Below are 13990 nucleotides of genomic sequence, written 5' to 3'. Positions count from 1 at the left end.
TTTTTTTTACATTTTCGATTCCTGTCAACGAGATAAATCAATCAGTCACAAAAGTTTAACGCAAAATTACCAATTAAGAAAAAAAAATGGAAAAAAAAAAGTAAAATAAGTTATTTTGGCGTATTGAGTCAAAACAAGCTATGTGAGTAAGGTTTAAGCTGAGTTAGGGCTTGGGCACCATTTGTTTCGATGTAAAATATTTTATAATATTTTCCATGTAAAATATTTTTTCAGAAAAAAAATTTTAAATTTTTATTTTTTGGTGTTTAGTTGGCACTTGAAAAATATTTTCAGAAATTGACAAAATAGTGTAGAAAGAGAGAGGGGGCTAAACGGTGGAGAAATTTGAGAATATTAGAATTGAATGTGGCTCAGGACTGACGATCGAAGAAACTGAGCAGTGAGAATTATAACAGAAGACAGCGGGTTCATTTCGGAAAATAACTTATAAAAGATTTAAGAATAAGTCATTTTCATCCAATTAATAAAATATTTTTCTCATTTTTTTACATAACCAAATACCAAAAAATGGGTGAAATATTTTACTGAAAAACATTTTACGTCCAGAGTCCAAATGGGAAAAGAAAAAAAGAAAAAAAACTGAGTTAGCGTTTTGGGAACTCAAAAGTCAACCCGTTCGTTCGTTATAAGTGATTCAGTGAAGGCAGGTTCATGGATTGTAAACGGACCGTTTGGCGTGGACGGTTGTACCGTTGTAGGTGTGCAAAAAATTCGCAAATCCGCCTATTAGCCAAACCGACTCAACCCACACCGATCCGGGCCAAAATATGGGTTGAGAACATGAACGGGTTATGTAGGCTGGGTTAGTAAATTATAAGAGGATCAATTTAGGTATGGGTAAAATTACTCTAACCCGCTTTGAACCCGATCCAACCTGCTATATATACGCATGTAAACTAATAATTTCCAAGGTGCCATACGAATACTAAGGTGCAACCAACCACACTTTATCAAACCAACCTTTGTTAAGCTATTACCCATTAAGGGCTCGATTAGATCCGGTATGAGTTTTGAGTGTATTATTTATGAAAGGGGATGAGATAGTCAAGGGTATTAATTAAGAAGGGAGGGCCCACATTGATGTGACAGTTATAAAGAGTGTATTTAAAAGTAGATGGTTTGGATAATGTATTAGAGAAGGGGATAAAATAATACTTAGTTTGGATGAAGGATAAATTGAGTGTATAAAAAAGGGTGTATGATGTAAAAAGCTGTCTAACGACTCTTTTACTCTTGTGCAGTGATTCATTAGATTAAATATATAATCATAAAATCCAATTTCTCGGCTTAATTTTTTTTCACAAATAATCAATAATAAATTAGTTAACTAATGTAATAATTAACTAAAATATTTAAATATAAAATTTTGTTTTGCTAAAGTGTTTATTATCCATTTCTATTTTTAAAATGTAAAATGCAAAAAAAATAAATAAGTTTTTTTTATAGCTTTTTTCTTTGTTGAATGTGTGTATAATATATTGATATATTGATTCTGAAAAAAAAGAAAAGAAAAGGTAGAAAAGGGTTATTTTGAGTGTATGTGAAGAATAGGATTAAAACTCCAACAGTTCTTTACAAATTAAAACACCACCATTATAACACCTCTATATCTCTCTAGACCCCATCGGTCCACCCACCTTCTCGACTTCTCCCATGGATGACGATGATGGCAACGTTCAATGTTTCACACAACGAAGGCAACGGTCCTCACAGCAGAGTACCAGTGGCAGTGAGTCTTCTCTTCCTCTCTCTCTCTGATCTCTCTTTCTCTATTTTCCATTTTTTTTCGTTCTATGTGCATATGTGAAGAGGAGATGAAGAGGGGGATTAGGGAAGGTAGAAAGGTTAAAATTGCACCTGTATTACGCCGAATTAACTATTGCTCAGTCCAGGGGTAGCAATAATTTAGCACTTCTTCCACCGGATCGGGGTGTATACGCGAAGAAGGGGGAAAGTCAAATACAGGTGGAAATAGGGTTGCCAAAGCTAGCTAAACTAGTCTCATCACCCCTAAACCGAGTGTATTGTGGAATACACCCAACCAAAACTGCATCCAATCGAGCCCTAAAAGTAGTCAAGCAATTTTGGTTTTCAACATGTATTCTGTGGTCTATATCAATCCTACTAAATGGGTACATAGTGGGTACATACGGCGTGTAGGGCCCACTCATAGCCCACAAAAATGATCCAATCCGTGGATAGTTGTAAGCAAAATAATTTGTCAAGTAGTCTTCATAAATCAGCTCAATCGGATAAGTGGAAGTATTCGATCCAATCTTTTGAATGAAAAGCTAGAAGATTGGATTGAATGCTTCTGGTTATCCGAGTAAGCTGATTTTTACGAGACTACTCGATTTCAAAATTCCACATATCAAATCATTTGTGTGGAATCCATTCACGGCCCCACACACCGTTTATACCCATATAGCTGGTACCTTTAGCAATTGTGGATTTAATTATATGGCTCCTAGCCACTTGCTAATAGCCAATATAATTACTTCTAAAAAATCACATTTATCCAAGGGCAGAGCTATGTTGGGGTCCGGGGCCCTCCCAACCCCAACTCCCCGAGCTCTCGAATTTTAAAATTTTTATTTCATATATACATGATTTTGAATATTATTGATAATTATTCGTGTAGCTACTTATCGTCTTAATAATTTTTGTTTGATTTGATAAAAAAAAATCAATTACTTACATTCTCATTTCTCAAATTTTTCATAAATAAAAAATAAACACGTGATAGTAGAAGTAGCCTAAATAAAAAATACAAAATGATTAATATATTTTAATTGCATTTGGTTGGAATCATTTAAATGTACAAAATATAATGTATTGGAAAGTAAAAACTTTGTGATATAATAAGTATATGTTCTGATAAAACTATATATATGTCCATCAGCTGGCCCCCCAGGAGAAAAATTCTGACTCCGCCACTACATTTATCAATATTGCTTCTAAAAATTGATAACAACCACTTAATTAACCACGTTAATTACACCAAAAAATTTCTTTATGCTTAATAAAATAACAACTTATTAAAAATAAAATACAACAATTATCTATGTGATATTTACATACAAACATACGTAATGTATACATATATAAATAGGGGGGGGGGGGGGGGGGGGGGGGTGGGGGGAGAGGAGTGGCGGTGGTGATTTCGGGCGGTGGTTACGGGTCGGGGTGGTGGTGAGGTGCTTAGGGGAGGCAGTTTGCCGAGAGGTGGTGTGGAGGTGATCAAGGATGGTGGCAGGTGGAGGTGGTGAGGTAGGCGAGGGACTGAGAGAGAGGGGAAGGTGGAGAGAGGTGGGTGTCGTGGAGGAGAAGGAGGGGTAAGGAGGTGATGGTGGTGTGTCGATTGTGGTGGAGGTGGGTGGTGGTGTGTTCGGCTGATGGTGGGTGCCGTGCAATGCCGGCCCCAACATTTGGATTGCCCAAACCCGACCTTAAACTTGGTTGTCCACTTGTTATTAAGTCATAAAAAAAAAATCAAGGTTATATTGTGTTTTTAGTTTGAATTTTATAAATAAATGAAAATTAAAATGAAACTCTGACTATAGTGCTTTATGATTTAGCATGATCTGATTCAAAGAAAAATATGATGGGTTTCTATTTATTTTTAACTTTCATTTATTTATTTTGATCATTGTTCAAAATTTAATGATAAAATGAAAAAAAAAAAAAAACATTATGGACCAACTTGCAAAAATACAAATCTAACTTTAAAAATGGTTAATTTTTTCATTGAATTTTTTTAAATTAGTGCTTGATTGCCTGTAGAGACCCGTAAAATTTTAATTTTTGAAATGATTATTAAATGACTAATTGAGAAAGTATGTTTATTTTGGTGGATATTTAGATTGAGGATTGAAGTGAAAGAATAGAAGATTGAAGGAGTAGGTGTATGATAAAAAGATATAAGAGTATATAAGGTGGGTGTGTGTATTGTAGGAGATTATTTTCATCTCCCCATCTCCCTCTCATCCATTCTCCCTCTCTCTTCACTGTGTATCTCTCTCTTTCTTGCTCTCACACTCAAAACTCCACTCCATCTCACAAAAACCTCAAGGATTCATCTTTATTTCATCTCTAGAACACAACCTCGGACTCGTATCGCGTTGGGTGAGGCTCAGGGGGAAGATTTTGGAGGATTTCGGAGTTTTGGAAACTATGGCTCGTTCGTTGATCTAGTAGCTTCTAACCTTGAGGTAGAGATTTCTTACTCATTCTATGTGTTTATGAGTTGATTTCATGCTTTAATCGAGTTTAGATTGTCAACCATTATGTCTTCGAAAAGCTGTTAAAATCTGCAGAAAACTGCCCAAAATCGCCTAGGGATCAATCCTTCAAAATCTGGATTTTTTCCTTGGGGGATCGATCCCCAAGAGAGGAGGGATTGATCCCTCCCCTCTCTGGAAATTCTACCCATCTTTTAAGTTTCAGCCCAACTTTAAACGGTCATAACTTCTTCATCTGATGTCCGTTTCATACAAACTTTAGATTGATTCGAAGGTCTTGAAGTCAGCTTTCCATTGCCACTAGAATCACTTTAAAACTCTTAGTACATAGAAAGTTATGATCATTTGAGTAGAGGTGTATCAGTTGTCGAGGTCTGTGGCTTTTACTAAGGTTGTTCTCGTTCCGTGTTATGACTCCCTATATAATTAAAACATGTTTAAGTCACTCTCGAGCATGATTACTTGTGTCCTAATAGCTCGTTTGATCTTGTCTCTTGGCACTCCTTAGAGTATAATATTAGTGTCGTTGGATAGGGAACGTTCCGTAAGGTTGATAGGAGTATCGTGGACTATAAGGGGTAATTAATGTGGTGAGAGTTATGGGTAGACATGAGCTCGCCTACTGATCCGATGGATAAGATTATGACTTGTATCCTCATGCTTCGTCTTTTTAACCTTCCTAAGTTCCTTTGGCACTCGTTCTATAAGATTCTCGTTTAGAACCTAACGGGTGGTGAGTCAGGGAGTCATTGTGGGTTCGGTACATGCCGTAGGGTGTCGTGATAGACTTTGAGGAATAACGTGTACTTAAGGTATTTATCAATGTACAAAGGGACATGTTTAGGAGTTTGTAATGCATTGTGTGATGTTAAATGTAAGATTTGTGAATTTGAAAAATGTTGTCTTCTTGCATATGGATTGATAATGCATGTGTGTATGTGTGAGTTGATAATTTTGAATTGAGGGTCCTGCAACGCAAGATGTGATAATGCGGAGACTCTAGAGAGCCCGCAACGCAATGTGTGATAATGCGGAAACTCAGGTGGAGAGAATTCACTGTACCGCAAGGGGTAGTAATACAGTTGAATGTCTCACATGATGAAGGAAGTTATGATTGATTATAGAAGTTCTTGTTGTCGTTTGGGCTGTTTATTGTTTGAGATTGTAACTGTTGAAAAAGAGAATAAACGATTGATTTCGTCAAAGCTTTTTTTGAAAAGGAAGGAATTTGGTTTTGGAAAAAGGATTTTTATGAAAATTCTCCGCCTATTCTTGAACGAATCAACAGTTTTCGGTATTTGGGCACAAATTAATGAATTTCAGTATTCAAGCTCGAATCAACGGAGCTTAACCCATTACGGTCGAGAGTTATCTCAAAAATATTTTGGTAAATCAAAAAGGAATGTTTTTATGAAAGAGGTTTGATGATAAATAGTAAAAGAAGAGGAAATTAATTGTGGCATTCTATTGAGAAACCTTAAAATAGTTTGAGAAATTGTCGTAGGCTACTTAGATTGCTGAGTGTGAAATGCTACTTCCGAATTGATGTATGAATTGTTAGGGTTAGCTACAAGACGTATAGATTCCCTTAGTTGTATTCTGTCAGTTCTTCATGACATTCCATCGTATCTCAAGTCGTTCATTGAAATCCATTCACTCTTATTGCATATTAATTTCTTGTATTTACATATAGTTTGAGTATTTAATTCTCTACTAGGCTAGTGTAGCTCAACCTATTATCAATTTCAGGTACAATCTCAAGGATCTTGACGCGGAGTGCATGGTGTGCATGCTTAACTTCGTATCTTTTGAAAGTCGTCATTGAGAAGTGGTTCCATCATCCTTTGTATGATCTTTTGAAAAAATGTAATCATAAATTCATTTAAATACTTTTAACTTTAGACATCATGTAATCTCTAATTTTACTATCTTTGTCTAAATATGGAATTTGGGTTGTAGTGCCAATATTGTAACTCTTAAAAAAAACTTGGGAACTTGGTTTTGTAAGTGATCACTTGGGAACTCTCTTTTAGGTAATATCTACATTATGAGGAGATTATTTATGGAAATGGACTATTAATTATGTTGAAAATTGCGGACGTGACACTACCTGTGTATGTATGCAAATAACCTTTGTGAGTCCTTTGTATGCACTGGTATGTACATATGCATGCCAAAGTATTTTAGTGTGTGGTATCTCAAAAATGAGTTGTGCTATGTATTTCAAATTCAGTGGTGGAATGATAAGTATTCCATTGTATCATTTTTGACTCACCAAATTTTTACCAATTCGAAGGGATAGAGAGAGATCGTAAGATCTGGAAAGTTGGTTTGTTATGTACTATTGGAAGAGAGAGAACGCAAGAATTAGATCTTGAATAGTTTGATTTGTTATGTTCTATGAGAAAGAGAATTGGAAAGTAGAAAGAGAGAGGGGGGGGTGGAGCAAATGACAAGAGAAAAGTCATCAGCGCACATTAATACTCGATGAGATCGACTAATCGAAAGAGAAGGGTTCAAATTAGCTGGGTCATGTTCATGACTTATTGGGTCATTTAAGTTGACCCAATTGAGACCCAACTAAGACCCAATTAATAAATGATTTAGATGGGTTAGACTCATTCTAACCCAATTAATAAATGGGCTAGGTTGGATCTATTTTCTAGTGGATGGATCTTGGTTGATTAATGGATTTTGGTTCAATTTGCCACCCCTACTTTTGAGATACCATACATTTGTGGTGTACTCCAACAACAAATACCCTTTCATTTTGTGGACAAATTATAAAGAGAGAGAGAAGTGGGTGCACTACAGTCAGCGAAGATGAGAAAGAGAGACTTGTTGGTGATATTACAAAGATTCACACCAAAATAAATATTACAATGGACAAATTAACAGGCTGAGTCGCGAAAATCTCGCTCTCTTTAAGGAGATTCAAGCCCTCTACGGTAACAAACTGGTGCAGTAGAAAATCTCTGACTTGTCCCCTCCAGGATATAACAGCCCGATAATTTATCGTATGGTTTGGACCTACTCTGCACATGTAGGAGAACCCAAAGCTCCACAAATAAAACACCCTTACACTTTGCTCAAGACTTTCATGTACATATTAAAAACTCACCGACTAATTTTTAGAGAACGAAGTTGGGAGGGAGAATTGAGTATGAAAAGCTTAAGTGTTTTTGACAAGTCTTGGTATTACTTATACTTACAAAACAACTTATACAAGCTATATATAGGCAAGAAAGAATCCATATCATATCTTTTCATTAATGACTAGATCTTATAGGATATCCAAAATATATCTTTTCTATTAATGACTAAATCTCACTTAGATATGGATAGATATGGTCTAGATTTACTTAGATATGATCTAGATTTACTTAGATATGGATAAACATGAAAGATATGCTCCTTCTAGATTAATCCTTCTGAATTGCTCTTAGATATTCAAACACCCGCTAAGATAAGAACCTCTCACGCAGATATATCCGTGACTTGTAAAAGATTAGCACCAGAAGTTGTACAGAAATTTAATATTAAAATAATAAATTTCCAACATTCCCCTACCTATTTTAATATTAAATGAGACTCCTGGGCAAAGAGGGATATTATGCATCATGAAGGTGTGCACTGCATTGAACCTTCACTTAGTGAAAACAGTAATCTCTACTCCAGAGTCAATAGTGGTCTCCGACTTGAACTATGACTGCTTAGGAGAAATAAAAAATACTGCCCACACATAATAGTCCAGGTATTGACATGAGCTTTAATAGCCAGCACATTACGACCTTGTGCTAATCCCAGTTTTCATGAGCGTATTTGAGAACAAAGCCTGATCGCCCACCTCCACACTCACATAGGTGAAATCTGTCAAGGGTGCTCCTGTAATTCTAACACCCCACTCATAAGAGCTACAGAATTTCATTAAGAGTTTTTCAAAATACTTAACCTCCACAACATTACAGAATAAATGCACTCACACCATAGGGATCGACTCAATCAAAAATTTCAGTGCATTTCCAAACGACCACCATATGATTCGTTCTTCCCATTGAACCCAGTTACAGGACCTTTGGTCCCTGGGTTGGGTATCCTCATACGTGGCTCATGAATTTAATGGCTTTAGCCCCATCCCCCTCGATGTATTCCAAACCCTTTCTCTTACCAAGGCCTTGGTTAATGGATCTGCAAGATTATCACATGATCTCACATAGGTCACATTTATGATGCCATTACTCAAATAAGATCTCACAGTACTGTGTTTTCTTCTGATAGGTTTGGATTTACCGTTGTAATAACGGTTTTGTACTCTACCAATCGCAGCAGTGCTGTCACAATGAATTAACACAGGAGGAATTGGTTTTTCCCAAAATGGGATTTCATTTAATAAACTTCTCAACCAATTAGCCTCCTCACTTGCTGATGCTAATGCTATTAGCTCAGCCTCCATAGTAGAATTAGCAATAATAGATTACTTTTTTGATTTCCAGCATATAGCACCACCACCCAAATTAAAAATATATCCTGTGGTAAAGAGTGAATCACCTGACAAAGTATTCCAATCGGCATCACTATAAGCTTCAAGTACTACAGGATACTTTTTGTAAAACTAGCCATTATTTTTGGTACCAGATAAATATCTCATTATTCTTTCAATGGCTAGCCAATGTTCTCTACTCGGCTTGCTAGTAAACCTGCTCAGTACCCCTACTGCATAAGCAATGTCAAGTCGAGTACAATCAGTAGCATAACGTAAACTCTCTATTATGCTAGCATATCCTTTTTGATCAATAATATTCTTGTCATTTTTAACAGGAAATAAATGCACATGAGGATCAAAAGGAGTAAGAACATGCTTGCAATTATCAAAATGGTATTTTTTCAAAATTTTCTCAATATAGTGCGACTGATCGAGAAAAATACCATCACATGTTTTTGTAATTTTCATCCCCAAAATTACGTTAGCCTCACCAAGATCTTTCATATCAAAATGGCTACTAAGCATATTTTTAGTCTCATTAATAATATGCACATTAGAGCCAAAGATCAGTAAATCATCCATATATAGACTAACAATAACATGTGAATTTTCACAAGATTTATAATAGATGCACTTATCACACTCATTTATCTTATAACCATTTTCAATCATGCAGGAATCAATTTTCTCATGCCACTGTTTAGGTACCTGCTTTAAGCCATATAGGGATTTAGTCAACTTACACACTTTGCTTTCTTGGCCAGGCTCCACAAAGCCCTCGGGTTGATCCATGTAAATTTCCTCATCTAGGTCCCCATTTAAAAAGGTTGTTTTCACATCCATTTGATGAATTTTTAAATAATGAATTGCAGTGACTGCAATTAACAATCTAATGGATGCTACTCTCGTAATCGGAGAAAATATATCAAAAAAATCAAGATCAGCTTGTTGCTTAAAACCTTTTGCAACAAGTCTTGCTTTATACTCCCTCCATCCCATAATATTTGTCCGGTCCGCAAAACGGAGATGTAAAAATAATACAATTTTTGTAAGAAAAGTTGGAAAAAAAAATTCAACAATTTACTAGATCTTGACGAGTTCTTTTAACTTATGAAAAAAATTTGAATTTTTTCTTGAAAGAAATACATTATTTTATAGTCCTCGTTTTGCGGACCGAACAAATATTATGGGACGGAGGGAGTATTAATCAATAGAACCATCCGGTTTAAGCTTTTTACGTAGGACCCATTTACACCTAATAGTTTTACAACCTGGTGATAAATCGACTAATTTCCAAATTTTATTAGACATTAGTGATTTCATCTCATCATTAACAGCCTCTTTCCAAAAAACAGCATCAGGTGATGTCAAAGCCTCTTGTAAATTAAGTGGAGTATCCTCCACATTAAAAACAAAATAGCCAGGGCCAAAATCTTTTTCAACTCTAGCTCTTTTACTCCTTCTAGGTTCAAATTCAAAATTCTCTTGATTTTGTAAACTAGGAGTTGAAGAACTAGGCTCAGGTAAAATCAATTCTCTAGCTAGATTCTTGACCCCCACCATTTTTAAGTTTAAAGGGAATTTTTCTTCATGAAAAATTGCATCACCTGATTCAAAGATAATTTTATTTTCCATATCAAAAAATTTATAGGCTATACTATTTTTTGCATATCCAAGAAAAGCACAAGTGGTAGCACTAACACCCAATTTGGGTCTTTTAGGGTCTTAAAGCCTCACAAAGGCCAAACAATCCCAAACTCTCAAATATCCCAAATTTGGCTTATGACCTTTCCACAACTCAAAAGGTGTAATTTGAGTCTTTTTGTGTGGCACTCTATTTATCACATGACAAGCCGTTAAAACTGCTTCTCCTCAGAGATTTGAGGGAGCGCCTGCTTCAATAAGCATGACATTGGTCAAGTCAATTAATGTTCTATTTTTTCTTTCAGCCACACCATTAGACTCAGGCGAATACTATGGAGTAATTTCATGGATAATTCCCAAAGACTGAGCAAAAGAGTTAAATCCAAAAGATTCATACTCACGGCCTCTATCACTTCTAATTCTTTTAATCTTTCTACCGAATTGATTTTTGACTTCTTGGAGGAATTCTTTAAATTTGTCAAGTGCATCACTTTTATGTTTCACACAATATACATAAGTATATTTTGAATAGTCATCAATAAAAGTGATAAAAAATCTATTTCCTCCACGAGTTAAAATTCCTTTAAACTCACATAAATCCGTATGGATTAGTTCTAACAATTCGGTATTTCTTTGAACACTTTTATGAGGTCTCCTTGTGATTTTTGCTTTACTGCATGTTTCACATTTCTCAAAATCTTTTTTCAGTCTGGGAATTAATCCTAAACTACTCAGGATTCCTACATATTTACTGTTTACATGACATAGTCTAGCATGCCAAAAATTTAAGGAAGACAGCATGTAAACAGAAACAGAAGCCGGTTTATTATTCTCAACGTTTAGTTTGAACATTCCATCACATGCATAGCCCTTACCCACAAACACTTCTTTTTTTGTAATTACAAATTGATCAGATTCCATAGTCTGCTTAAAGCCAGATTTGTTGAGTAGATAACTGGACATCAAATTCTTCCTCATGGACGGTGTGTAAAGCACATCTTTCAGAGTTAGCACACGTCCAAAGGTAAACTTCAAATCAATCTTGCCACTCCCAAGCACATTAGTAGTACTAGAGTCACCAAGCATCACAATTTTTTCTTCTGCAAAGAGAGTATACGTTTTGAACCAATTTTTATCATAACAGACATGCCTGTTGGCACCAGAGTCTGCACACCATCCTTCCACACATTGAACCATATATATGTCTATAATCATAGCCACAAAAGGCCCTTCGGCAACATTAGCCTGTGGAGCATTATGTGTTTTTCGAAACTTGCAAAATTAAGCAATATGCCCACTCTTGCCACAGACAAAGCACCCACCAGTTTGTTGTGCTTGTGAAGGGGGTCCTTGGTTCTAATTATTTTTTCTCATTTGCATTTCACTGCGAGATTTACTCTTATTTTTGAAGTTTTTCTTATTTGGCTTTAAATAAGCATTCTTTGGAAACTGACCTCTGGGTAAGTTATTTTTTGCGGAAACTAAATTTACCTTAGTGGTGGAGTGTCCATTACCCTCGTGAGTCATAAGCGCATATTGGCCTCTAGCCTCCTCCTCCACTCGGACACGGGTAATCAAAGTCTCTAAGGACGTCTCCTTTTGTTTGTGGCGCATCGATTTCTGGAACTCCCTCCACAAAGGTGGTAATTTGTCAATGATGCCTGCCACCACAAGATTGTCCCCAATTTTGATGCCTTCAGACTGAACCTCCGCCACAATCATTTGGAAATCTTGCACTTGCTCCGCAACAGATTTACCATCTATCATCTGATAACGGAAAAAACAGCTAGCTGCATATTTCTTTGCACCTGCCTCCTCAGTATCATATTTGCTCTGCAAGGCTTTCCAAATTTTCTTTGCAGTAGAGTAAGTAGTATCATAATAATCATAAAATTGATCTGCAAGGCAATTTAAAAGATAATACCGACAATTATACTCATCTGCATTATACTGCTCAACTTATTCAAGATGAGCATATTTTTCATCATCCGTCATCTCATCAGTGGAGACTTTGTTGGGATCCTTCTCAGTTAGGACATAGGCCACCTTGAGGAGACTAAGATAGAAGAGCACTTTGCCTTTCCATCGCTTGAAGTGAGCTCCCTTAAACTTGAAGGGCTTGTTGAGATCTCCGACATTTTCATTGGGCTTCTCAGCTGTTTGGTCCATTTTTTGAATCTCCTTAAAATTGTTTGTGATATTACAAAGATTCACACCAAAATAAATATTACAATGGACAAATTAACAGGCTGAGTCGCGGAAATCTCGCTCTCTTTAAGGAGATTTAAGCCCTCTATGGTAACAAACCGGTGCAGTAGAAAATCTCTGACTTGTCCCCTCCAGGATATAACAGCCCGATAATTTATCTTATGGTTCGGACCTACTCTGCACAAGTAGGAGAACCCAAAGCTCCACAAATAAAACACCCTTACACTTTCCTCAAGACTTTCACGTACATATTAAAAACTCACCGACTAATTTTTAGAGAACGAAGTTGGGAGGGAGAATTGAGTATGAAAAGCTTAAGTGTTTTTGACAAGTCTTGGTATTACTTATACTTACAAAACAACTTATACAAGCTATATATAGGCAAGAAAGTATCCGTATCATATCTTTTCATTAATGACTAGATCTTATAGGATATCCAAAATATATCTTTTCCATTAACGACTAAATCTCACTTAGATATGGATAGATATGGTCTAGATTTACTTAGATATGATCTAGATTTACTTAGATATGGATAAACATGAAAGATATGCTCCTTCTAGATTAATCCTTCTAGATTGCTATTAGATATTCAAACTCCCACTAAGATAAGAACCTCTCACGCAGATATATCCGTGACTTGTAAAAGATTAGCACCAGAAGATGTACAAAAATTTAATATTAAAATAATAAATTTCCAACAAGACTTAAAAGAAACATAATCCTAGACAAATGGAAAGAGTTAACAGAATTACTCATTCCAAGCTACTCCAGATTGTTCCATGTCATCAACAGCAGAATTGCTCTGAGCGAAAAAATGATTTCTCAATTACTCATTCATGCTAGGATTGCGTCGAAATATATATATATATATATATATATATATATATATATATATATATATATATATATATATATATATATATATATATATATCGGGGCGGTTCCGGAGACACCCAAAAAAACACCTAAAAAAACACCTCATAGTTCCCGATCAAATTTTGATGATCCTAGCCGCTCAATGTGATCAGAACGTGATTTTAAGGGTACCCGCGAGAAATCAGCAAAAAAAATGACCGGGAAGGGCTTGATCCGAACAGTTTCAAACAGTTTTTTATTGAACGGTTCAAATAAAACTGCTCAAATCAAGCCTTTCCCGATCATTTTTTTTGTTAATTTCTCGCGGACACCCTTAAAATCACATTCTGCACACATTGAACGGTTCGGATCATAAAAATTTGATCGGTAACTATGAGTTTGAGATTTGGGGTGTTTTTTTAGGTGTTTTTTTGGGTGTCCCTTGAACCGTCCCGTATATATATATATATAAGAAATTTTTTTTTGATTGTTCTAGCCCAAGGGTTGCCCAAGCCCAAGGACTTGCGAGACATAC

Source organism: Rhododendron vialii, chromosome 2a (assembly GCF_030253575.1).
Source record: "Rhododendron vialii isolate Sample 1 chromosome 2a, ASM3025357v1".
Lineage (NCBI taxonomy): Eukaryota > Viridiplantae > Streptophyta > Magnoliopsida > Ericales > Ericaceae > Rhododendron > Rhododendron vialii.
Note: the sequence above shows the minus strand (reverse complement) of the source record.